This window comes from Neoarius graeffei, chromosome 20, assembly GCF_027579695.1.
Source record: "Neoarius graeffei isolate fNeoGra1 chromosome 20, fNeoGra1.pri, whole genome shotgun sequence".
NCBI lineage: Eukaryota > Metazoa > Chordata > Actinopteri > Siluriformes > Ariidae > Neoarius > Neoarius graeffei.
Genome location: NC_083588.1, coordinates 63,242,821 through 63,268,416, shown reverse-complemented (window position 1 = coordinate 63,268,416; position 25,596 = coordinate 63,242,821). Strand labels below are relative to the sequence as shown.

Here is a 25,596-nt window from a genome sequence, read left to right as displayed (position 1 = left end):
AGATCACTGAAGCAAGTGAGCAACAATAATCACGTCACATGACCGGTGTGGGCGAACATGGCGGACTCGACTCTCCCTCCAGCAGAAAAGAAAAGGAAAGCCTGCCTAGTGAGTGCAACTGCAAGATAGAGCAAGGTTAGAGGGATGAAGTGTCATTTTTCTGGACAGATAACTGAATCGTTCTAGCTAGCGCTTAGCTATCTTAGCCTTAGAATGCATGGGCTCGAGTCCACGGTAGCGATATGGTATGGAGTTCTACACCTAATGTTTTGATCTTACGGAGAAAGAAATGAGAACACAAAAGCAGGAACAGAGAAAAGATAAATATTCGTCGTCTTTTGTTTCACGGATCTATTCGCGAACGTCAACCACAAATTACACAAATCCCTGCGACTCAAAACTCTCCGAGGTCGATGCAGAGTCACGATGTTTTCTTGGTGGCATCGCCAGCTTGGTGTGACACAGTTTCATAGTTATGCTAATTAGTTAAAGCTCCTCCCTCGCGTTCGTCTGTTTCCTGTCTCCTTACGGCTGCACCGTTTACCTCAAGAGGGAGGAAACGATCCCAAAACGGAGGAAATCATCAAAACGATCACATCTCGTCCATATGATATTGTTCATCTGAGACAGAGGAAAATGCCATGCTCAATAAAAAAATTTATTCATTTCAGATGACTTTGCAGCCAGCGCCTTTTAAAAGCAAGTTAGAAACAGACCAGGTAACTAACACACACACACACACACACACACCGAACTTGTAAACTTTCAGGCTTTGCACATTTCCCCTGCGTCAAAATCAGGGACGTATAAACGTGAGGAAACGTGATTCATGACCCCATGTTCATATCCACTGGTGCTTCTGGTTCTTCAGAAGATTGTAAGGATTGCGTTACGCCTTCATCCGTCTGCCTTTAATTTAAACAAATCTAATCTGTTTCAAATCCCGATTTAGCAGCCATTTGCATCTGTTTTGTCACTCAGTCGGACTAAAGGCCAATTTATGCTGACAACGCAGTCCTCGCAGACGGTGTCGCAGATAACGTCTGCGTAGCCCCCCCACCTTCACAGACGCTCTGCGCGCACCTCCCAAAAATTGTGACCACCGCAGAAGCCTCGCAGACAAGAGGGCTCTGATTGGTCCACTCTACATCCGCTGTACACGCACTTCCGCTTCCCTACTTTCCCGGTTTGGTTTGTTTTCACGACCGGCATTTTTAAAAACACGAGCGAAGATGGAGCAGCACAAAGAGCGGTTGATCGAGGAAGTGAGGAAGTACGGACATCTATACGACTCCAGTTCTAGTCATTATCAGTAACCGGAGGATAAACACTCCACTAACCACACCCACCAACTACTCCTAGCGATTTTGTGACTTCGCGCCCCCTTGCGTTGTAGCGGTGAACAACATCGCGCACGCCTATTACTCCCCGCTCAACGATAAATTACAACTGTCTGCGAAAAGCTATCTGCGAAAGCCTTGTCGCAAGAGGCTTTAAGAGTGCATGTTCCAGTGGGAAAGTGATCAGTGCAGACCCTCTGTAGAACCCTACTCCCCTCTACTGGACTGCAAGATGAACAGCAGCGTTGAGTACGAATGCTGGATCATACATCAACGCAAGTGAAATTCAATTCATGGATCCACCCCTTAACCTGAACCCGCTCCAAAACCTAATGGGTTCTTCCTCCGCCCAAGCAACACCCTTCCACCAAGTTTGATGGAAATCAGGTTTGTAAGTTTTGCGTGATCCTGCTTACAGCGAGACAAACAGCACTGAAAACAGAACGTCCTCAGTGAAGATAACGAGCACATTAAAGCTACACGGCCGTTCAGATTGTTCAAGTGTAGATCATAAAAATACATTTTCCCGACATTCAGTTATTTTTAGAACGATTAATGAATTTATCTCCACGTGGCCCTAAATCCTCCGCTATTTTTTCCTGCTTCACCATGACCCAATTCAGCATACTACATCATGCATCACATGGTGGGCTTTCCCCGTTCACGCAAGGCATTGTGGGATACAAATTTGAAACAGGAGAGAAAAATGGAGGACGTGAGTGTGCGAATGAAACGTGAAAGAACGACTACAGTAACGGAAAGAAAGCGATAAGAAAAGACGTTATGTTCTATACGAAGGAAAGGAAACGCAGGACCAAACTAATAAATATGGGCGCTCAGCGAGCACCTCGGTGTGATCAGCTGTTCGTTTAGCGACAGAATGATGGAACGGTCAGTGCACGCTCAAAGATAAACCTGTGCATGCGCACACGGACTTCCTCTGTCTGCTTGACTGCACGATTTCATGCACATTATTTGCTTTAATCCCCTCAAATTAAATAACTTCCCAGCCACAGAATGGCCTGATATTTTGTGAGTTATTACAGAAATAAACAGATATCACAATCACCACATTTCAGACGGAACTTTCACTGACTTTATGAAATCGAAAGGCCGTCTAGCTTTAATATAATCCTGTGATTTTCAGCTACACTACTGTCTGAGAAAATTAATCAATCACCTTCTCACCAATCAGGATCCAGAATTCAGCAAAGTTATGAGAAACGTGGATTTAAATAAACTTGGGGTAAACCGAACGGTTCACGGCACGACTCAGAGCTCAGCCGAAATCTCACACAACATTTCTGGTGAAACCACATTACACGAGTTCTCATACCCGTCGCGAGAGCCAATCACAACACTCGGAATGTGATGAGCGCCGGAGTCGTCAAGTCAGAACTTGAATCCTTCTTACTGATGGCTGCGTTTAGTTAGCAATAGCAACCAATTTTATTTTATTTTTTTTGCTCAGTTTTTGGCTGAAGCCTATCGAGGCACCTGTCTGTCTGTCTGTCTGTCTAACCAAGTTTGAGTGTGTTTAGGAATGCAATTGGCGAGCCAGCCTCAGGTAGCGATTCCCGTCACCACTGCGTACTGACTGTATAACCCCAGTTCATGATGTGATCCTCCGTGGCTGAGCCGTTTCGAGCGCCGTTCAGGAAAGGAACGGATTTTGCAACGCCACTTCAAATCCCAGCGTTCGCATATTTCTGAGCGGGCTTTAATTCAAATAAATTTATTCCGAGAACATGATGATACACCCCGGCTCATGACGTACCGTAGCTTCGATCTCCCAATCAGAGAAAGGCCGAGCTCAGACCTGCACAGGCCTCCGCTTTGGGTTTTTCCCCCCTTTTTAAAACACAACTCTACATTTGAGTGAATTTCTCCCTTCCTGTGCACAGCGTTGCCTGAACTCTCCCTGCAGCCCACGGCATCACGTTTGGAGACCGTGTCGTGTTGTTAACCCTAACCCATGATGCTGTACAGTGAAGGTCCACACACACACACACACACACACACACACACACACACACACACACACACACACACGTCCGATCCATTTCCCAGAATCTAATCATCATCACGTGAACTTGTGACTTGTGTCTATAAAAACCCATCTCAGCCTCAATCGCCATTCCGCTCAAAATAACCGGACATGTCCGCACCGAGGATGAGAGGAACGAGTGATCGGATGCGAAACCAGTGTTTTCAGTGAAGTGTGCAGAAATAAATAGCGCCCTTTCATTTGGGCAGCGGAGCGCAGTGGAGTTAAACGAACACGAGTGTGGAAATGTGTTTGTGATTATAACGGGAATCCACTCCAACTTGATTTAGGAGTTCTAGCTGGGGGGAGACGACGACGTCCGTCTTAAGAGACCGTCGAGCTCCGCAGGACGAGGAGAAAGAAAAGAGATTAATATAGGAGAGATTGATCAAACAGGTCAAAGGTCAAACTCCTCGGCATGTTAAGCAACGTGGCAGGATCGGTTTACAGTGAGATACTGACCCCGTGACCCCCTGTACACTCGCCTGGGACTGAAGCATGTAAAACACGAGGTGTAAATCTTTTAAAATGTTTAAATCGCAAACAGTGATGGAGAAAAGGAGGAAAAAAAAAAACCCGCACCATTATTTTGCACTGATCCACGTCTCCTTTCTTCAAACCACAGTCACTCGGTCACCCTGAGACTCCCGGAGCGGTCCCCGTACAGGGAGGGGCCGAGCTAGGGAGCAGCTTTAGTGAATTTCTTTAAACCATTTCACAAGATGGAACTGAAACAAAGTGTTGCCAGGCAAAACAAACCTCACCCAGTAGCACTTAGGATGAATATGAAGGAAGAGATCACGAAAAGAGAATTTTGACCTTTTTGGTGACCTTGAGTGTGAACATACTTGGCCAATAAACATGGTTCTGATTCTGATTCGCACACCGTACTGCTGTCAGCCAATCAGAACACATCTGAATAAACATGAAGGACGATATCGCAAAAAAACAATTTTGACCTTTTTGGTGACCTTGACCGGATGACCCTCAAAATGTTGGAAGTTCTATTTGAGACCAATGCCCATCTATCCTGAAAGTTTCATGAAGATTTAGCCAACCGTTTTCCTGTAATATCATTAACAAAAAAAAACAAACACCCCGTCGAAAACAAGACCGCGGCCCCTGGTGGACTCCGCCCCAGGACAGATCAGGGTTTGTTGAGATTCAGAGATCAAAGATAATTCTGCAACAGTAACCTGAGCTTAAACCTTGTCTTACACGTCTGTACTTTATATTATTCTACTCTTACCTCCTAGTTTTCAAACTGAAACCTCCGAACCGAGGCTGACACACACACACACACACACACACCACGACCCAAACTCTTATTTCCCGGAAATGGCCCGGCGCTAGAGCTCAGTGGAACGCACCTTCCTGCTGTAATAAGCATAAACATGTCTGAAAGCGATTTCTCCTGAAAGTTTCATAAAGACTGGTCCAGCCGTTTTCCCGTAATGATGTTTACACCAAAAAAAAAAAAACACAAGGTTTTTGTTGAGGTTCAGATATCAAAGATAATCCTGCAATAGTAACCGGAGCTTAAACCTCAAGTATGATTCCGACTAAAAGGTGAGAAACAGGATGAAAAACTTAATCCCAGAAGTAAAATATACCAAGTGTGCGTACTTTAGATTATTCCACTCTTACCTCTTGTGTAGTCCATTTATTTATAATTATAATAAAATCAACAGAGCAGGGAAGTTTTTAATCAATGAGGTTTAAAAGTGGGCGTAGCCAAACCCCCTTCCTTTACATATGCAAATGAACCAAGAAACCATCCAATGACAGCAGTGTATGCAAATGAGGCAGGTAGTGAGCCAATCAGCATGTTTGTGGGAGGAGAGTTTCCGGGCAGCGCTCCTGCAGTCTGAGCTCAGAACTTTTTTTTTTAAATATCTTTTTGGACACTGTGACCTTGGCCAGATGACCCCCGAAATGTTGGAGGTTCTGTTTGAGACCGATACCCATCCACCCTGAAAGCTTCATGAAGACCGGTCCAGCCGTTTTCCCGTAATATTAACAAAAACCTGACCGGAAACAAAACCCCGCCCCCTGGTGGACTCCGTCCCAGGCGAGATAACTGTAACAGTTCTTCCACAAAATCGAGTCGTACATGAGCCGATAGGCGACGAGGCGCGTAGCACTGAGTTCTCTGTAATCCATGTACGGTGAGATTGAGTGGAATAACTGTTTTATTCTCTCCACATTCACTGGATTTTGAGAAACAGAGCATTTTTATTTTTTGCAAATTCGATAAATAAAAACTTAATACAAAATGTCCGACAAAATCATTTCCACATAAAATGTAAACAAACCAGTGAAATGACACGAGCGATTTGTGAAATGTGATCATCATTCTGGGGGGGGGGGGGGGGGGGGGGTGTTCTTACCATCAAATACTTTTATTCCATATTTTGTTCCTTTTTATTTTTTGGGGTTTTGTTTTCGAGTAGAATTTTTATTTCGCCCTCGGTTGTTTCAGTAACAACCTCCACCATTTTGTTTTTTCTACTCACGGTATACGAGCTGATATCCTAGTAGTAGAGTAGCCAATCAGAGCACTCGATTGCTCATATCCAGTGAATGTGGAGAATAGGAATATCCTGAATGTACATTTCTTATATAATTTATATTTCATTGCTGCTTTTATTTTTAATATCTGGAAAAATAAGTCATCTTATCCAACACCACCCCTCCCCCCCTCCAGCCTGTCAGAACATGTTTCAGGCCTCCTTTAGTTTTACTTCACGGCTTTACAGCCACCTGCCTCTCTCTCTTTTGGCCTGTTTTTCCCCCCCTTTCGTTTTATGAAAGGCAGTAGACAAGACGCCCCCGCCCCCTCACCTCCACCCCCTCACCCTGTCTGGGATTGAAACCTCCTCTCCCACTCACCGAGATCCGATTTCCATCAGCTGTAAGAGATTATCCCGGGCGGACGGAGGAGACTCGGCGACACTGACTCACACGTTTATGTGGAGATGCTTTTATCAGTCCGCTGTTAAAACATTTTATCAAAAAAAAAAAAAATCATCATCTTCTGATATTCAATACGACCCCACGGCGCTGATGAGTTCTGGACTGTGACTGGTCCAGAACAGCAGCTCTGATGGAAGCGCAGCTACAAATCGTAATGCACTTATTTCTATAGTAACCGCTCATTCAGAGGGTCTTGGCTGTTTATAGCTGCTATAACACAAGTGAGAGCAGGAACTAACCCGGTTTATGGATGTTCCACTACATTAAATCTAACTCTAATCAGATATGACATCATTCTTTCGTTAAAAATGGTAACCGATGGCAGACTGCTGTAGTGCGAGAGGAATAAAACACTCTGGAGTCCATTTTTAAGCTGCTAAGCTATGGAATCAATTTTGTGCCAAAATGTTCATACAATACTTTTGAAATATCAAACAAAAACGACAAATCAAAATACAAAAAAAGAAAAAAAAAGTCAAATTTTTTAGACTAGCAAACAAATTATTCGTGTAATCGTGCAAAATATCAGTCTATTACTCTTCAGAAACCTTTTATTTTTGTTCCGCGTCTCTCTCAGTTTTGTTTGACGTAATTTATTTTGGTTGCGATTCCAGCTTTCTCGTTTGCGCTCCCTGACTTTTTGCTTGCAGTTTTGGCACAAACTTGACGTGTGGGCGGGCTGTCCAGGAATGCATTCCCATTGGCTAACTTGTGTTTGACTGACAGCTACGCTCAGCCATTCCCTACTCGGATTCTGGCGGACTGTTTGACGAGTGACCGATCCATTGACGGTAAATAAGGATGGAGTGGACTTCAGTGGCGACTATGATATTGAATTAATTCAACAAAGTGTAAATTCAGTATCATAGTCGCCACTGAAGTCCACTCCATCCTTGTTTACCGTCAATGGATCGGTCACTCGTCAAACAGTCCGCCAGAATCCGAGTAGGGAATGGCTGAGCGGAGCTGTCAGTCAAACACAAGTTAGCCAATGGGAATGCATTCCTGGACAGCCCACCCACACGTGAAGTTTGTGCCAAAACTGCAAGCAAAAAGTCAGGGAGCGCAAACGAGAAAGCTGGAATCGCAACAGAAATAAATTACGTCAAACAAAACTGAGAGAGACGCGGAACAAAAATAAAAGGTTTCTGAAGAGTAATAGACTGATATTTTGCACGATTACACGAATAATTTGTTTGCCAGTCTAAAAAAATTGACTTTTTGTTCTTTTTTTTAATTTTGATTTGCCGTTTTCATTTGATATTTCAAAAGAATTGTATGAACATTTTGGCACAAAATTGATTCCATACTAAGCTGGTAGCCGTACACTGCTAGTACTCGTTAGCGACATCGTCCTCAACCTAAAGAAGCAAAACTATTCTTCAGCCGCACTCCTCAAACAGTGACGAGGACTCGAGTGACCTCTTCTCTTCTCTTCTCCCACAGACGACTATCTGACTAGTCAAACGAAGTGATTTGCACATGCTAATGCACAGCCACGGTGCACAACACCTGAGGGATAAACAACTCGGCGACTCCGCGGATGCTGCGATGAAGACGAAGACGAGTTACTGTTATTAATCTCTGACTTGCTGGTATGGGTTGATTAGTTTTCAACTTGTGACGGAAATTTAAAGCTACGTGTTCACATCCGACACTGGAGACCCCTTCCATGAACCATAAATAAACATCTCCTGAGAGTCAAGTCCCTGCGAAGGAGCCGTTACTATGGAAACGGTGGCGTATTAGAACGAGCGAATTGATTAGAAATAAATAATCCTGTGATTTGCAGCGGAGCTGAACTACTGTCGCAGGTGTAGTGAATCTGACCAATCAGAATACAGCGTTTAAATCAACACGCCATCTCCAGCCATGTTAGTCGCACGTGGAGCAGGTCCAGAGGCTTACTGGGTGTCGTGGTGGATGCGGAACGTGCTAGTGGTGTTCGGGCGTGGCACTTTGCCAAATCTGCTTTAACACAACACAAGCAGCACTTCCTGATCCCACAGCACTTCCTCTGACTGCGTAACCAGAGAGGCTGCAGATCTCACAGCACAGAGAATGTGTGAAGAATAATAATAATAATCTCCGAAGAGCAGAAGTTATCACATGCCCCGTTTCTTCAAATGCGCCTAAACGCCCGAGGAAACGTCGAGCTCGCTGAATGAACCTGCCGAAACAAAACAAAAGCTCGAACACCTGTGATGTTTGGATGTTGAAAGCTGCCGAGGGTTTGAGGAACAGTCTGTTCTGTGTGGTTCAAACAGAAGCCTGTGGTTTGGTGCTTCTTCTCCACAGTGACACATTAAAGCACGCGATGGCCTTCAGGGCTGTACTACCAATCTGGAAGGGCACCATGTGTTGCGAAATCCCTGCCTCGTCCCTGCGCCGGTTTAACACGGGCGCTTTCTCTACCCTGATTACAGAGCAGCTTTGGTAACGAGCAGCCTGGAAGACAGCAAACGTGTAATAAAGACAGATAAATGTTTTTAAAAGAGCAAAAATGGTAAAGTGCATCCATTGACTGCTTTTGTTAAAGAGGAACGACAAGGTAAACACCTATCCCCCTCCAAAAAAAAAAAAAAAAATCATGGTCTCTATCCATATTTGAAGACTTTGGATTTCTGCAAGTCAAAACATTTCTATCGTTGAGACGTACTGCAATGAAAGAGGACTTAAAATCGCATAAAGTCACTTAAAGCCATAGTGTGTAAAAGCCCTGAAGCTCTTCCAGAGTCTACGCTAATTTTAGGGAACTTGCACGACTTGTTTTAGAGGCAAATATCCAACTTCCTGGACTGATGTTGCTCTGGAATATTAAAAAAACATCCTCAGGTAGGGCGGCACGGTGGTGTAGTGGTTAGCGCTGTCGCCTCACAGCAAGAAGGTCCGGGTTCGAGCCCCGGGGCCGGCGAGGGCCTTTCTGTGTGGAGTTTGCATGTTCTCCCCGTGTCCGCGTGGGTTTCCTCCGGGTGCTCCGGTTTCCCCCACAGTCCAAAGACATGCAGGTTAGGTTAACTGGTGACTCTAAATTGACCGTAGGTGTGAATGTGAGTGTGAATGGTTGTCTGTGTCTATGTGTCAGCCCTGTGATGACCTGGCGACTTGTCCAGGGTGAACCCCGCCTTTCGCCCGTAGTCAGCTGGGATAGGATCCAGCTTGCCTGCGACCCTGTAGAGGGCAATTCCATGTAAATGTCAACCTCACCATGCAAAAATAAAGCAACATGTAATACATCAAAACCACTCCCAGAGATCTCACCTAGGCCTGTATTTTACAGATGTGAATAAGTTGAACCAATTTGTAACCAACCTAATATGTCACTGTCAGTCTTTCTTTCTTATAATGTAAACCCCAAGCTAAAACCAACTTTGATCATGTACAATTCTATATTATTGCCACAAGCCACAGAAATGTATGCTAAAATCCACAAAACAGCAAAACAATAGCCATCATCAATATTATTTAAGAACTTTGATAGTTTTAGCTGATATTTAGAGAGTTTTTCAAAGGGTTATGGTGGTTAAATTGCTGATTTTCTAAACATATGCCATGTCTATTTCAGACGCGTCACATCCATAACGGAATTTCGTCACATCCATAACGCTGACTTTTCCTTCCGAAACTCTGCATGAAATACAAAATATTTTAAACAGAGATTTTTTAATATTCACCTTGGACCCCTCTATCAAATGGATATCTCCATTTCGACATTAGGTTTACAATTTCACAGAGTTTGATAAAAATGTACAGTCACCCAAGAAAAGTGATACTTTTTCTGTCACATCCATAACGCATCTTTTATTGGTGTTTTCTGGCATGCCCTAGATGTACTATGGGAATTGTTCTTGTTCTATCACTTCTCCAGTATGGTACAGCCTTAAAATATGCAACACCTGTTTAAATACTGGGAGACAATAAAACATGCACTGGGTCATTTGTTGCCATTTTGAGTTCAAGTGTCACGTCCATAACGCTGGAATTGCCCTAGAACAGGATAAAGCGGCTAGAGATAATGAGATGAGATCCTCAGGTAAAAAGGAACAACTGCACAGATCTGCCCAAACAAACAAACAAACAAACGTGCCAATACTTTCTATCAAACTCACTTTTTCGGTGCTTGTACACATCAGGGCTGAACGATATGGACAAAATTTCATATCTCGATATTCATGCCAGATATCTCGATATCGATACGATATCACTACGGGTTCGGTGAAAACCAAGCATTTTTCAGAAAAATAAAAACATAATACAAAAAAAAAAAATGTGGAAAGTGCAGTTTTATTTTTAAGAACTCGCTGCCAGTCATCAACATTAACATAAATTACGAATAAAATTACAAATCAAACATTTTACTGCAGCTCTGCTTTAACAATAAACAACCGTATTTGGTATTTATCGTACGCTCCCCGGGGAAGAAGGACGTCTGCAGACAGCGGGAGTTTGTTGTAATAAAACGGACCGTTAAACTGATGGAAGGTTCGGTTGTCCGGCTCGACCACAGGTCCGCGGTTGTGGCGAAATGATCGATTTCGGGATGGTATTTTATAACGCTTGTCCAGCGTCCGAACCATTTTTTTTAAAGCCCTCTTTCGAGACGGTGTACACAGGTACCATGTCTTCCACAATGTGGTACGTTATAGCGTCTGTAATTTCTTTATGTCTGGTGGGCGTCGACTCGTACGGTGTAACGCTACTGAACGCATCAGCAATCAGACTTCGCTTTGGCTTATTTTGGGATGACTTGAGGCCAATTTATACTGACAACCCAGTCCTCGCAGATGGCGTCGCAGATTGCGTCTGCCAAGCCCCCCTCCCCTTCGCAGACGCTCTGCGCGCACCTCCCAAAAATTGTGACCACCGCAGACAGCGTCGCAGACAAGAGGGCTCTGACTGGTCCACTCTACATCCGCTGTACATGCACTTCCGCACTTTCCCGGTTTGGTTTGTTTTCACGACCGCCATTTTTAAAAACACGAGCGAAGATGGAGCAGCATGAAGAGCGGTTAATCGAGGAAGTGAGGAAGTACGGACATCTATACGACTCCAGTTCTAGTCATTATCAGTAACCGGAGGATAAACACTCCACTAACCACACCCACCAACTACTCCTAGCGATTTCGCGCCCCCTTGCGTTGTAGCGGTGAATAACATCGCGCACGCCTATTACTCCCCGCTCAACGATAAATTACAACTGTCTGCGAAAAGCTATCTGCGAAAGCCTTGTCGCAAGAGCATGCAGAGGCCCTGAGAAGTCCCCGGTGTTTCTCTCATTGCCGTACACTCTCCGTGCAGCACGCGATGGTGGTGTTTCAGGTGGTGAAACATGTTTGTTGTGCTACCTTGCTTCGTCACAATTTTTGCTAAGCGCGACCTGCACAACACCTCACTCTGGTTAACATCGTCCTTTCTGAATCCAAAACGCCTCCAAATAATGGAGGATGATTTATGTTTTGGCACCAAGTCAGATTCCGCACCGCCACTGGCCGCATTATCTTCCGCACTCATTTTCTCTTTCTTTTTAATTTCCCCGCTGTGTCTGTAGTGTGTGCGCACGTCCGTCTCCATCTCCCTCAGTCCCGCCCTCATATGTTTGTCATTGGTTGGCTTCAGCTGTCGATCCACAGCAAGCATGAAATAAGGTTTGTGATTGGCTGGCCTTAGCGGTGCATTCAAGGGCAATCGCAAAAACGATGTTTGTTGTGACTGCGTGGGGAGGGAAATCTATATCGTTGCTTTTTCAATATTAATATCTTGAATGTTCATATCTAGATATAGACACGATAACGATATATCGTTCAGCCCTAGTACACATACACCTGGGTATCTGGAGTGTCTACCAACCCACACACTCTGGGTGTCATTTCTTTTGTGCTCCAGTTTCAGAAAACGCGCGTCGACAAGATGTTCGGATTCGGCTCCCCTTTTTACATCACAATCTAATGGAGCTCATTAGAATAACCCCGCCTCCTCATCTGAATCTCTCCACTCGTGTCTTGAGAACTGCCTTTGAGAATGAATATCCATGAAGAAAGTGCTACCTGACTGGCTAGTGGAAGAGGGGGGCGTGGCGAGTGGCGTGTCATCACTTAAAGGAACAGTGACTCGAACCGGCCGTTTCGAACACAGCTCTTCAGAGAGAGCGACGAAGGAGCCGTGGCGCTTTATCCTTCTGCTATTTTGATCAAAGCACGTCACAGACGTTTCATTAACGCCTCAGGGAACCGCGTCAGCTCGCGGAAACGGGGTATCATACATCACCTTTAAAAATGAGGCGTGTAGGAGGTATGGGGTACGACGTGAAGAACGAAGACGGCAGAAGTCCATTTCTATGATTTATACGCTGTTTATCTCGACTGTAATTATATTACATTACACACGTCTGAGAAAATCCAAATCCCGTCTGAATAACACTCCGACCTTTTCTTCATCCGTGCACCAAATTTTACACCGACGTTTTAAACCCTTTTTATCTTCACAGTTCAGTGGGAAAGCCCACATCCTCCCGCTACGCCACTCTCCGGCTCACCAGGAGCCGCGATCAGCCAACCACATCGTCTCTCCGTTTTCTTCCTTCTCAGTCCATCCATCCATCTTATTCTCGTCTTTTATTCTTCTTCTGCTCGCACCAGACGGCTCTGCCGTTCCCACCGGCACCGCGCTGCTCGCAGGAAACGATAAAATGACAAGCACACACTCTTCCAGTTAGGACTTCCTCGTTCCAGCACCATGTGAACCTCATCAAATTTCCTTGACGTTTTACGACACGGACATTCGAGTCTCACACACACACACACACACACACACCCCTCCATCTCCAGCAAAGCTCTGGACATTTTCACCTTGAAGGTACATAGCACGTTGACGGAGTCCGTAAAGCATCACCTCCACTCCGACTCCGTGACGATTTGCGTTCTCGCTGGAACAAATCCCAAAATGGCTTCCTGTTTACTTTGTTTGTTCGCAACATAACGCAGCTCACAGCCGTACCCGGCGTCCTCACACACACGGTACGACAGAGCAGGACGTTTGCGATTCCATGGCTTGCACTCAAACGCCTCGTACGCACTCCTCACTGAAAAGTATTGGCACCCCAGTACTCACATGCATGTGAGTAAAGGCCAATTTATGCTGACAACCCAGTCCTCGCAGATGGCGTCGCAGACAGTGTCTGCGTAGCCCCCCCACCTTCGCAGACGCTCTGCGCGCACCTCCCAAAAATTGTGACCACCGCAGAAGCCTCGCAGACAGCGTCGCAGACAAGAGGGCTCTGATTGGTCCACTCTACATCCGCTGTACACGCACTTCCGCTTCCCTACTTTCCCGGTTTGTTTTCACGACCGCCATTTTTAAAAACACGAGCGAAGATGGAGCAGCACGAAGAGCGGTTGATCGAGGAAGTGAGGAAGTACGTACATCTATACGACTCCAGTTCTAGTCATTATTAAAAAAAAAAAGTTCTAGTCATTATAAGTAACCGGAGGATAAACACTCCACTAACCACACCCACCAACTACTCCTAGCGACTTCGCGCCCCCTTGCGTTGTGGCGGTGAATAACATCGCGCACGCCTATTACTCCCCGCTCAACGATAAATTACAACTGTCTGCGAAAAGCTATCTGCGAAAGCCTTGTCGCAAGAGCATGCAGAGGCCTTAAGGAGAGCCCGATGCGCCGACCTTTTTTTTTTTTTTTGTGCACGCAGATGTGCAACCTTCATTGTGACAGACTCTTTCAAACACTGCGTGATGGACAGATCACTTGCGAGGAGAAGTGGCACAACCTCGTGAAAAAGAAGAACAACGATAAAAGTCTGGGCTCGAAGGCTAAAACAAACTTGAAGGATTGCACACGGAAAGAGGCAGAAATGAAAGACTTAAACTCAAATACACTTTTTTTCATCATTTACACGATATAATATTTAAGTAATGTTTTCTGTACGGAGCAGAAGTTTCTCTCTTTTACAGCCGGAGTCCTCAGCATCAGCACTTTGCTCCTTTATTGTTTTGTTGGGTTTTTTTGGACCGAGAATAAAAAGAGAGAGAACGTGGTTGTTGTGCCTTGATGGAAAACCAGCGCTGTAATGCCGGAGACGAAGAGGTTTTACACTCACACGGCACTCGGAAGCAATAAACCGGCGGGAAATATTTTATTTAAAACGCTCTTGTTGCTCTCTACTGGGCCATTTTGTTTTATTTTTTTGTTTGCCGCTGGAGATCTGGCAGAAACGAGAGCGGGCCCCTCGGCGTGTCTCCTGAGACGCAGGCTAAATAAAAGGATTGAATGAATAGAAACTCATTATATCAATATTGCATTGGAGAGGATAATTAATGTTGCTTAAAATAACGGACGTGACCCACTAACACTCCGAGATAAAACTGGTTCCTCGGTGCGTTTAAACGTGGGCTTTGTTTTCTCTGTACGACGCCGTAACGCCTTTTCTCACACTTCAGAATTCTCTAATATTCATTTTCCGGATCGCCACGAGTTCATGCTGTGTGAATCAGACGACGGGTGGGGCGGAGACGGATGTTCAGTTCCCCCGCAACGCCGCTCGCTATTAAAACTTGCCGACGTGATTACAGCAATTCTGAATTACAACCCGGAATTATTTCATTAATGAATAATTCATGGTTATTAAACGCTGGAATAATTTGTAATGACGGTGTCATTAGATCAACGACGCGGTGAAGATCATGTGACACCCGGGACGTGTAGATATCAGACATGACGCCGTTTACCACAGCAATCCTACACACGCCTTTTACGGTTTATAATCCGTGCAAAGCTACACAACTCCACGTCAGCCGTCCTCCACGAAACACAGGCAACTGGACAGAACCCATCCTGCATAACTGGCCACGCCCCTTTCAGCACTTCATAACTGTTTAGAACCCATTCAGAGCTGCATTATCAGGTTATTAAAGTACACACACTCCTTATGATCTCTCGAAGTGTACAGTAATGTCACGCATCACAACACATCCAAATGCTTCGTTATACCGAACGCTGAAACGGACCCCATCCCCCCCCGGCTCGCCACACCAAACACTCAGGTGGTGTTTACATTAGACCGTATCCGTCTCGTTTTCGTCGCAGATGCACTGTCTGTTCACATTAAAACGCCGGGAAACGACTCCACAGGCGGAACAACTTGAATCCGCCAGGGCCCACGTATTCAACCCAGTTCGTATCTGATCCGGTGCTGTGTAAACACTGAGGAACGAGGATACGCTGTGCTGAGCTCTAGCTGACGTCGTCATTCGACAACGTCACTGTGACATCCACCTTCCTGATTCGCTGGCGTTGGTCATGCCACATTGGTCATGTGATGTGACTGCTGAAAAACGGCGCGGGCTTTCACTTCCTGCTATTTGTCCCGAATCACTGCTCGTGCGCTTCACTCGCGCGCTCTGTGAGCTGCGCAAGGCCGGAGTGCGCACCCTCCAGAGGGCACTCGCTGTTCAGGGCGGAGTGATTTGGAGCGCAGGATGCCTGCGGAGCTGAGCGTATCCGTGTATTGGCGTTGCTGTGTGCACGCGAATCGTTTTAAAAACGTTAATCTGATGATCCGCTGATACGGTCTAATGTAAACACCACCTCACTCGATACGCAAAATTTTTGGCACATTAACATTCCTTACCACAAAGGAAAATTACATCACATTCCAGGTGTTTAGCTAGATGCCCTTATCCAGAGTAACGTGCAACAGGACGCCGACACACCCCACCCGCCCAGCAAGCAGTTGGGGGTTTGATGCCTTGCTCAAGAGCACTTCATCCGTTCAGGGAATCAAACCAGCGACCTTTTGGTCCCAAAGCTACTTCTCTAACCTCGAGGACATGGCCTCCCCCAGGGGTGGAACTCCTTACCAGAGGCCGTCATGCGTCGCAAACCGCCGTAAAAACCCAAACTGAGACGCATATCCCAACTGTGCTGGATACATGTATGACGAGCGCTCCTAAAACCCAAATAAGGCCATCCTTAAAAAAAAAAAATCCGTTTCCTGTCCACTGGGTGAGCAAAACAATTTTCAGTAGGGAGGGAGGGAGGGATTTTTTTTTTTTGTAATTCGTTCTTATTTGCTACAGACAGTTTTTAATTCTGTCCAGCCAACCCGCATTAGTTCCGTAAACGCATTTTTTTGTTCAGTTCCGTTCTCATTTTGAATAGATCTGTTAGGTTCTCCTACAGATCTGTCAGGGTCATTAACAAAGTAGGTAATGAATTTCGTATAACAAAACTCGAAAGCTGTTTGCAACGTCTCGGATGGATCAAGATCAAACGGATTTTCCAGTAACGGTTTGTGACGGTCCGACACACGGACTTTTTGTAGTTCTAAATCGAGCGTTAGGCCGAGTTCGGATGAAATTACACTATTAAAATGATCACTGAATGATTTGTTTTTCTGAATCTTTACTATTTTGTTGTTCGCTAGAATACCATTTTGCGATTTCACACTTAAGCAAATGTTTGAAAACTCCGGATCTCCTTCCTTCATGGTGGCTGCCATTTTTTTGTGCCGCACGGCGCATGCGCAGAGCTGATTCGATTCTATATTCTGCGCAGAATGCGTAAACGTCAAGTTCGATTTTAGATTTACGAACCCGAAAAAAAATGCCGAAAAACTGACGTTAAAAAAAAAAAATTCAACCGCACAAACAGCACTCACCCGGCCAGTGGACCGGAAACAGAACGTTTTTTAATAATGGCCTGATACCGGCATGTCTGACACGCCTTAATCAGAAAATACTACATTTAGAATTAGGCCAAATGGAGTTGGGCTTGGAATGCGGGGGAAGCCATGGCCTAAAGGTTAGAGAAGCAGCTTTAGGACCAACAGGTTGTCTGTTCTAGTCCCTGGCCCAGCAGGAATGGCTGAAGTGCCCTTGAGCAAGGCATCTAACCCCAAGCTGCTCTGGGTATGTTATATGTACCTAATGAATTTCTCCTTCTGAGTCACTATCACGGGTCACTGAGTTAAAGGATCACGAACGAAGGTGATGACTGATTTCTTCATCTGTTATGGAAATGATGGCGGTTACCGTTGTATCATTGTCAGTATCCACCCACTGACTCACTCTGATTTCTAAAACATCACCATTCACATGTTACAAATCACCGGTACAGTGTGTAAACTTCAAGTCTGTGTGTTTACAGAGTCTTTATAAGCGCACGCTGTGATTGCGCTCTAATCTGGAACAGGTACATGGTACTGTAATTAGTCCTAATCGCGCTGTGCACATGTTGTAACAGCGAGTCAGACGCTGTATCCGAAAGCACTCACTACTCACTCTATAGTGGACTCTATAGCGAGTTCGCCATTTTGTAGTGCTGTCTGAATGTACAGTGAGAATTATTACACCCTATATAGTGCACTCAGAGTATCCCACAATCAACACATCATGAAAAGTAGTGAACAACCGATGGGCACTAACCAAGCAATATACAACCAACCATCAGGTATTGTGATCGCGCTAAGGGGGGGGGGGTTGCGGTGAACGGACGGAGGAAGAAACACGTTATAAACAGACATTCAAGCACAATTAAAGATAACAAGAGAATAGAAAAAAAAAGCTAAAACAGAATAAAACAAAATACAAGAATAAAAAAAGTTACACTTCCGAGCGAGGAACTAATCAAAAGCCTCAGATCTGATTTAATAAAAGGCAGCGATGAAGAAAGGATTCAGCCTTGATTTAAAAGAACTGAAAGATGCAGCAGACAAAGTACTTTGTATTTATTAATGTAAGAAATACGCTCAGTGTAATATGGATTTATTATTTTGAAACCCACCAGCTGAGTGATGCGGTACGTTTTAATTGTGCGACAGTAATGACGTAAATAACGGCGCAGTGCAGTAGAGTCCCAGTGTGTCCCTCCCTTACCAAACGAGCTCACTGTATAGCTAGTCTTCTATATAGAATTCCCTCAATAGTGAGTAGGGAGTAGTGAACGAGTGAGTGATTTGGGGGGGGAACCATCACTGCGTCCCTGAAGACTAATACCCTGTCCACACTAGGGATTTTGTACCGATACGAAACTACTTTCGTACCGCAACACCTGTCCACACTAGCAACTATACCGGTACTGTAGCGGTATAACTGTATCGGTACGAAACCCACAAACGTATGGGTTTCGTACCGGTACAGTATCGGTACTGTAGCGCTTCGCTGTAGTGTGGACAGATGAAGCGGCTCTGTAGCGATACAAATATAATGCACAAAGTCACACACCTCAATCGATGTCTTCGCTGAATACAATAGTGAAGAACGGAGATTCGTTTGTTTCTTTCTCAACTGCCTCGCGCGTTTTATACGATTCAACTGAATAAATGACCACCAGAAATACAGACTGTACACTGACAACAAAAAGCACACACACGCTGTTTCATCCGTACGAAAGCCGAGAGAGGCCCTTCATATACCGTATTTTTCGGACTATTATGCCGCTTTTCCACTACCAACGCGGCTGAGTCGGGCTGAGCCGTGCCGTGCTGAGTCGAGCTGAGTGGGGCTGTTGGAGTAGCATTTCGACTACAACCGCGCTGAACTGTGCTGGCTGGAAGTGGGTGGACACATTGGGTGGAGTTAGCGAAAGTGGGTGGACGTCACGTGATGTCGTTAGGCGGCGCAAACAGTGACATCAGTGAGCTTTTAAGCGGTAGTCTCACGACCCGGATAATAAACAATAAACACGGAGTCGTTAGTGTTGCTGGTCTTGGTGCTGTGGCTTGTTGTCACCGACAACGCCAACAGATACTGGCAAGAGCGTATAGATGAGGCGAGGCGCATAAGGCTTCAGAAATTCTCGTAATTCGTAATTATTCTTCTTCCGGGTTTACGGTGTTTACAGATCCCAGCATGCTTGCGGGGCGTGTGTGGGCATGTGAGGACACTCCTCCTCACCAATCAGTGCACAGGGGAGTGTCTGCTCACGCCCCCAGCCTCACTCGGCTCGGTTTGGCTCGCTTCAGCCCCACTCCAAAACGGTGCGAGTTTTGGGTGCTGAGTCAGGCTGAAGCGAGCTGAGTCGGGCCGCTCTGAGGTAGTTGAAACGCGAGCCGTGTCGGGCTGAAGTGAGCTGAAAAAGGGTAGTGGAAAAGGGCCATATGTCGCACTTTTTTTCATGGTTCGGCTGGCCATGCGACTTATACTCCGGTGCGACGTATATATGTTTTTTTTTTTTTCACCGCGAGAGGGCGCTATGTAGCTTTCTGCCTGTTTTTTCTCTGAGCGGTTGTTGTTTTGTTTTTTTTCACTAGACGGTTGTTTTTACTACCGTACCTGTCTTTGGAGATGATATACCTATAGCCTACTTGGCCTCTGATTTAATGAAATAAAATTCGACAAAAATGAAGAATGACTCTCCTCGATGATGACTACAGCTTTAATAACACAGATGAAAGAGCCATGGGGCGATAATAAGCCCTACCGGTAAAAATATTCTAAAAGCAAACTGATTAATGCATCAGTAATAGGCTACTAATATTAGTTATAATAATAATATAGGCTATTAGTAATAACGATAGTGATAGTATTAAAGATAGTAGTAGATATTTAAAATAATCAGACTAGGCTACTTACAGGGCAAAGGGCGCGTTATCACTGCTCAGCTGTTCGTTTATTAAATAAACAATGCAGTCGCGCAGTAACCACGCGCCGCTTATCAAATACAATCACAGATTCTATGGATAGAATAACCCTTCAAAAAAGTGCGACTTATAGTCCGGTGTGACGTATATAGGTATGTTTTTTTCGTCTTCATAATGCATTTTTTGGCTGATGCGACTTAAACTCCGGAGCGACGTATAGTCCGGAAAATATGGTAATCCTTTTTTTTTATTCACCTTGTTATCCTGAGATAATGACAATTAATTTGAGATCTCGAGAAAACAAAACAATTATTTGATGATCTCGAGTAAACAGCTGAGAAATGGTTCATTCAGGAGCGCCAAGAGACTTGTGATATGCTGACTTTGGGGCTATTCCGCATTCTGTATAGACGCAACTTTGGTCATTAGAATGTCTGGAATAATCGATCACCTAATAAGGCAATATTTTGATCAGGGGTTGACACAGGGAGAGATTGCATTAAGTCTTTTAATAAGGGATCATTTCAAAATTAGTCCGCGGCACCTCCGCAGAAGACTGGCCCGGCTTCGTCTCTACCGACGGAGATACAGTGATCCAGCTGAGATCATGAAATAATTGTTTTGTTTTCTCAAGACCTCGGAATAATGGATGCCATATATTCTCGGAACGAAGTTACTTGGTAACCACGGAAACATTTCGCGCATGCGCATTTCAACTTCCGTGAAAGAAAACCGCAAACATTTCTCGCTAGTGTGGACAGATGCACTGAACTGTACTGGTATACTTTGTATCGATACAGTTATACCACTTTCGTACCGGTATAAGTGCGAACACAGCATTTGACTCATTGTCTCTAAAGGGGACACGAGCTTCGTTCGTTACGTGTGAAAATTCATACTCACTACGTTTACATGCACATCCAAATCGAGCAAAGGGTCCCAGCAGGGTGCCAGAGAAATCCAATCCTACATGCACAGTGTTTAAATCGAGCTATTGTTATGAGGTGCATTGTGCACCTGAGCCACAGGTGGCGCTACACGCCCCATCGTGCTGGTACACTTCCGGTTGTCGTCATGAAGAGCTATTCAAGAGTATAAACAAAGGGACTACAGGCGAAAATTAGCATGTACTGCTATAACCTGGGACAGACATCTGTCCTTACCACAAGGATAATGTTTAATTTGTGCACTGTCCCTTTTAAAAATAAAATAAAAACTCTAAACTCTAAGAAGAGTGGTTGTAGTTTGTATGTACGAACAGAAGTGTTCCTAATAAAAAGTGGGTGGCTAAGGTGAAGTGTCGTGCCGACCGAGGCTGTTTTTTTTTTTTCCCGACCGAGGCTGTTTTTTTTTCTTTTTTTTCCAACCGAGGCTGGTGTGTTTCCCGCTTGTGGTCTCGTCACTTCCGGAAGGGGCGGTGCTGAAGTAAGTAGCTGGACTGCGTGGCTCGATAGGGATTACATGCACCAAGTAGCTCGGCAAAAATCGCATAATCTAGGTCGTGTAGCTCGATTGCGAGAAATCAAGTTCAATTCAATTTCAGCCGAGCTAAGGTGTTTACACGCCATTTAGAGCTTCGATTTCAGACGAGCTACGGCAGAAATTCGATTTTCTCTATGTGCATGTAAACGCACTGAGTGTATTAATTGTGTCCAGTCATGCTGTGCTCCATGCTTACACAATAATCCCGTCACGAGAAATTACCACTTTAGATCATTTTTCAGCTGACTGATCCTCCTGATGGATTTTATTTTATTTCAATCTCCTGATCGGTGATTATTTTCCTGCAGACGGTAAATAAAATGACTGAACTCTTTCTCACTCGAAGCCCGTTTTTAACCGTGTGAACTTGCACCGTTTTATACAGTAGCTGTGTTTTTCAAAAGCCGGAGAAGTTCCTGTGTAAATCATCAAAAAGCTAAAAACGCCACGGGACTGGAGTAGTGAAGTACAGCGACTTTGTAAGAAGTAAAAACACAAACACGAGACACGACAGCGCAGTTGTGCAGAGACGCAGCGCGCTCGAAACCGAGTGGAAACGACTTCTCGCACGTCTGGCTGAAAAACCACACACGGCTTTGCTGGCACGAAAGTCTGAAGCCACACACACACACACACACACACACACTAATCAACTGCTGCTTCACTGAACATTACACACCGCACCAGAGTCGCACACCGCACTCCAGTTCCTCAGAGAACCCAAGTTAAAAAAAAAAAAGTTTTACTTCAGCATTAAACACACCAATCAGAACCCTCGCTCTCCCACACACACCTGTAAACGTGGGATTGTTTACCTTAAAGGTCCCATGGCATGAAATTTTCACTTTGAGGTTTTTTAACGTTAAAATGAGTTCCTCTGACCTTCTTAAGTCACCCCAGCGGCTAGAAATTTCATAATGTGTAAACCAAACTATGCCCAACATTTGAGAATGGCGCGTCAAAACGGTGCGTTGATAAACTCTTCCCTTTACTACGTCAGCAAGGGAGATGATCCCCACGCCCCCCCCTCTGGATTCCCACCCACTGTATGGATTGCCCCGCCCAGTTGTAGTGAGGAGACCATAGAGGGAGGACACAACAACATGGCATCACCTAAGCGAGCGAAACATGGAAATTGCGCTGTACATGGATGTGACAACACAGAAAAGAGTCTGTTTTTACTGCCGACGGGAGAGCCCCTGAAGACGCAGTGGCTTCATTTTATTTACTCCAATAATACGCCGTCGAGTCTACCTAAGACGGTGTATGTTTGTCGGAAGCATTTTCCTGATGAATGTTTCCACAACTTGGGACAGTACAGGGCAGGTTTTGCACATCAACTGTCACTGAAGCCTGGGTCCGTACCAAGCATCCCTGCCGCATCAGCCACAAACACCGAACAAGTAAGTGTATAACTGTTAAGTCGTTTTGCCGTGTTTTAAAATCGGTGCCACGTTAGCCTTGCAATGGCTACATTAGCTGTGCAGCTAACCGCTTCCTGCAGTTAGCCAGGTACTCTGCGCTACAAAACCAAAAAGCATGCAGCATGCTCTGTTATAATAGCCAATCAAAACAGTTTTTACAAAGACACCCGCATTCTTTTTTTAAGTCACTCGTTCATTTTATTTGTTTGTTCAGTAAAAACCCAAACATCTGTTGAATTTATTTTATTTCCTCGCGTCGCACCTTAATGACGTCAGCGCGCGGTATTTTTCCCTTCGCGGTTTGTTCCTTCTCTCTCGCCATAGTAAGACGCCCACATCCGCTTGTTCTGACCCACTGGACGTAGCGTCACAGTGCTGTTAGCCAATCAGAGGTAACACGTTTACATGTCATGAATATTAATGATAAGACCCGCCCCCACCCTCTACCCTTCCCCGCCTCCTGCTTCTCATTAGCAAAACGACGCACTGGGAAAAGCGCTGAAATGGGGCTTTCTCCCAGGAGGCTATATCTACGTGCCGAGGGTTCATTTCGAGAAAGGCTGCGGATATAACATCCGGAAACCTCCACGAGTCCGTTTAAAGCATCAACAAACCACCATGCCATGGGACCTTTAAAAAAAATTAAAACCCCACAGTACATAGTCGGTAAAAAACTTCAGTTTATTGAAAACTTGACCCTTCTGAGATCTTCTCGCACATCGCTTAACTATTTAGCGTAAAGTTTTACTTTAAATTGCATCGCTTTTAAATTTTAGCACCGAATTGTTTCGTCTTGGCTTTAAACACCATTTCCAAGATGACGTGATAAACAACTGGATTTCTCCTTCCATTTTTTTTTTTAATTGAATTAGTTTTTCCTTCAGGCGTCGCACTCCTCAGACTCCAGTCAGTCATTTTCATTTCATTTTTATTGACTAAAATCAATAAACTCAAAAAGGTGCAGAGTCAGATGTAGCGCTCCGAATACACCTGGGTGACGCGATGAAATGAAATCAGTCGTGTCTGTCACAAGACGCCTTTCTGAAATATCACCGCTTCTTTTTTTGAAACGCTTCTTATGTTTGAAAAATAACAGACGCAGTCGACGTGATGTGGAAATTTTGTCCTGCAAAAAAACCCCGTATCTTGTAGAAAACACCGCGTGTTGTTGGAATCCTCTCGAGAGCGCTGACGGAATCGTCGAGTCTACACACACAGCTCTGGGCAAAACCTACAAACCAGTGATGAGGATTGATCGAAGCCCAGAACGGCAACGTGTCATTTATTTTAGTGATCTCAAGAAAGCACAAGTTGTTTTCTTGAGCACCAGGACTTATTTTCAACATCAAAGCATATTATCAGGCGTGTACACTTTACATCAGGGTGTGTGTTAACAGGAAGTAGCTGCGACAGGGGGCGGAGTTAAGGCCTTACAGCATTAAGGTTGTGGGTTCCATCCTAACGTCAAGTGATCATTTTTCCAAAATTTCCACTTCAGGATCAATAAAGTACATCTATCTGTCTATTTACTCATCATCCATCCATCCACCACCTCTCTATACACACACAATCCATCAACCTACCAATCTACTCATCCTCCACTGGTCTACATATCCATCCATCCATCCATCCATCCATCCATCTACTTACTTACCTACCCACCTACCTACCCATCCATTAACCCATCCGTCAATTTGGAGCTATCCACCCACCCATCATCCACCTACTTACAGTATCTATATATCCATCCATCCACCTACCGATCTATCCATCCAAATATAAATAAATAAATAAAAAAACATCCCTCTACCCATCCATCTACTCACTTGTACACCTTTTTGACCAACAGGGAATAAGTTCCATTCTTGTTCATGCACCAAATTTTGATCCACCCAAAAGAATTTCAACCAAAAATAAATTGGCTTGGAACCTAAAAAGTCGTTTCCCAGTTGGAACCAAAATACAGCTCATTTTTCCAGCATGAACTGTGACATCAGTGGGCGTGTCATTAGTTTGAAGAGGAAGCAGAGCACAACAATGGAGAACGCAACAGAAAAGGAAACATCTTCAGAAAAAAAGACTGAAAACAAACATCTGCAATAACAGAACAAAAGCTCACGGGTAAATCAGCGCACACCGCCATCTTGCTCTGGCACTTTACTCCTGGTGCGAGTTGTGTAACGCCTTCAGTTCATGACGCATCCTTGATTACAACGGTTCTGCTCAAAACATGGGACTGTTCTCTAGCTGGAACCAAGGTTCAAAAAATCCTGAAAAGAACCAGTTCAAGAACCTGTTCCCTGTTGGTCGAAAAGGGGTATCTATCTATCTATCTATCTATCTATCTATCTATCTATCTATCTATCTATCTATCTATCTATCGACCTGCCCATCTTTCCACTTTCCCATCCATCCATCACAGCCCCTCAAACTGACTGGTAATGAAACTGAGCACCAGGATCACTACAGTGTCCACGATGGTCCAGTTGGAGATTTCTGAGTCGCCTTCTCAAGCGAACGTTAATTTGGAAAAGGTCTAGCAGTGAGAAACATGAGGACAGACAGACAGACAGACAGATATACTTCATGAATCCTGAACTGGAAACCTGAGACTCCACACAGTCACCAGAGCTCAAGAACAAATCCACGATCTCCAACCAGCTCAGTTCTGTTACGATGCTCCATGATGTACAGTACATTTACGAGTAAAACATGCCATGATTTTGGCAA

The 25,596-nt window shown here is 44.7% G+C and overlaps 2 protein-coding genes across 8 annotated transcripts in view; one reads left to right on the top strand and one right to left on the bottom strand.

Moving 5' to 3' along the window:
* The window catches only part of LOC132868909 (large ribosomal subunit protein uL3), a 477,874-nt gene that overhangs the window by 61,336 nt on the left and 390,942 nt on the right, over positions 1-25,596 (top strand). The window lies entirely within an intron of this gene.
* rarab (retinoic acid receptor, alpha b) overlaps positions 1-25,596 on the bottom strand; it is a 169,154-nt gene that overhangs the window by 31,665 nt on the left and 111,893 nt on the right. The gene's annotated exons all lie outside the window — the stretch shown is intronic.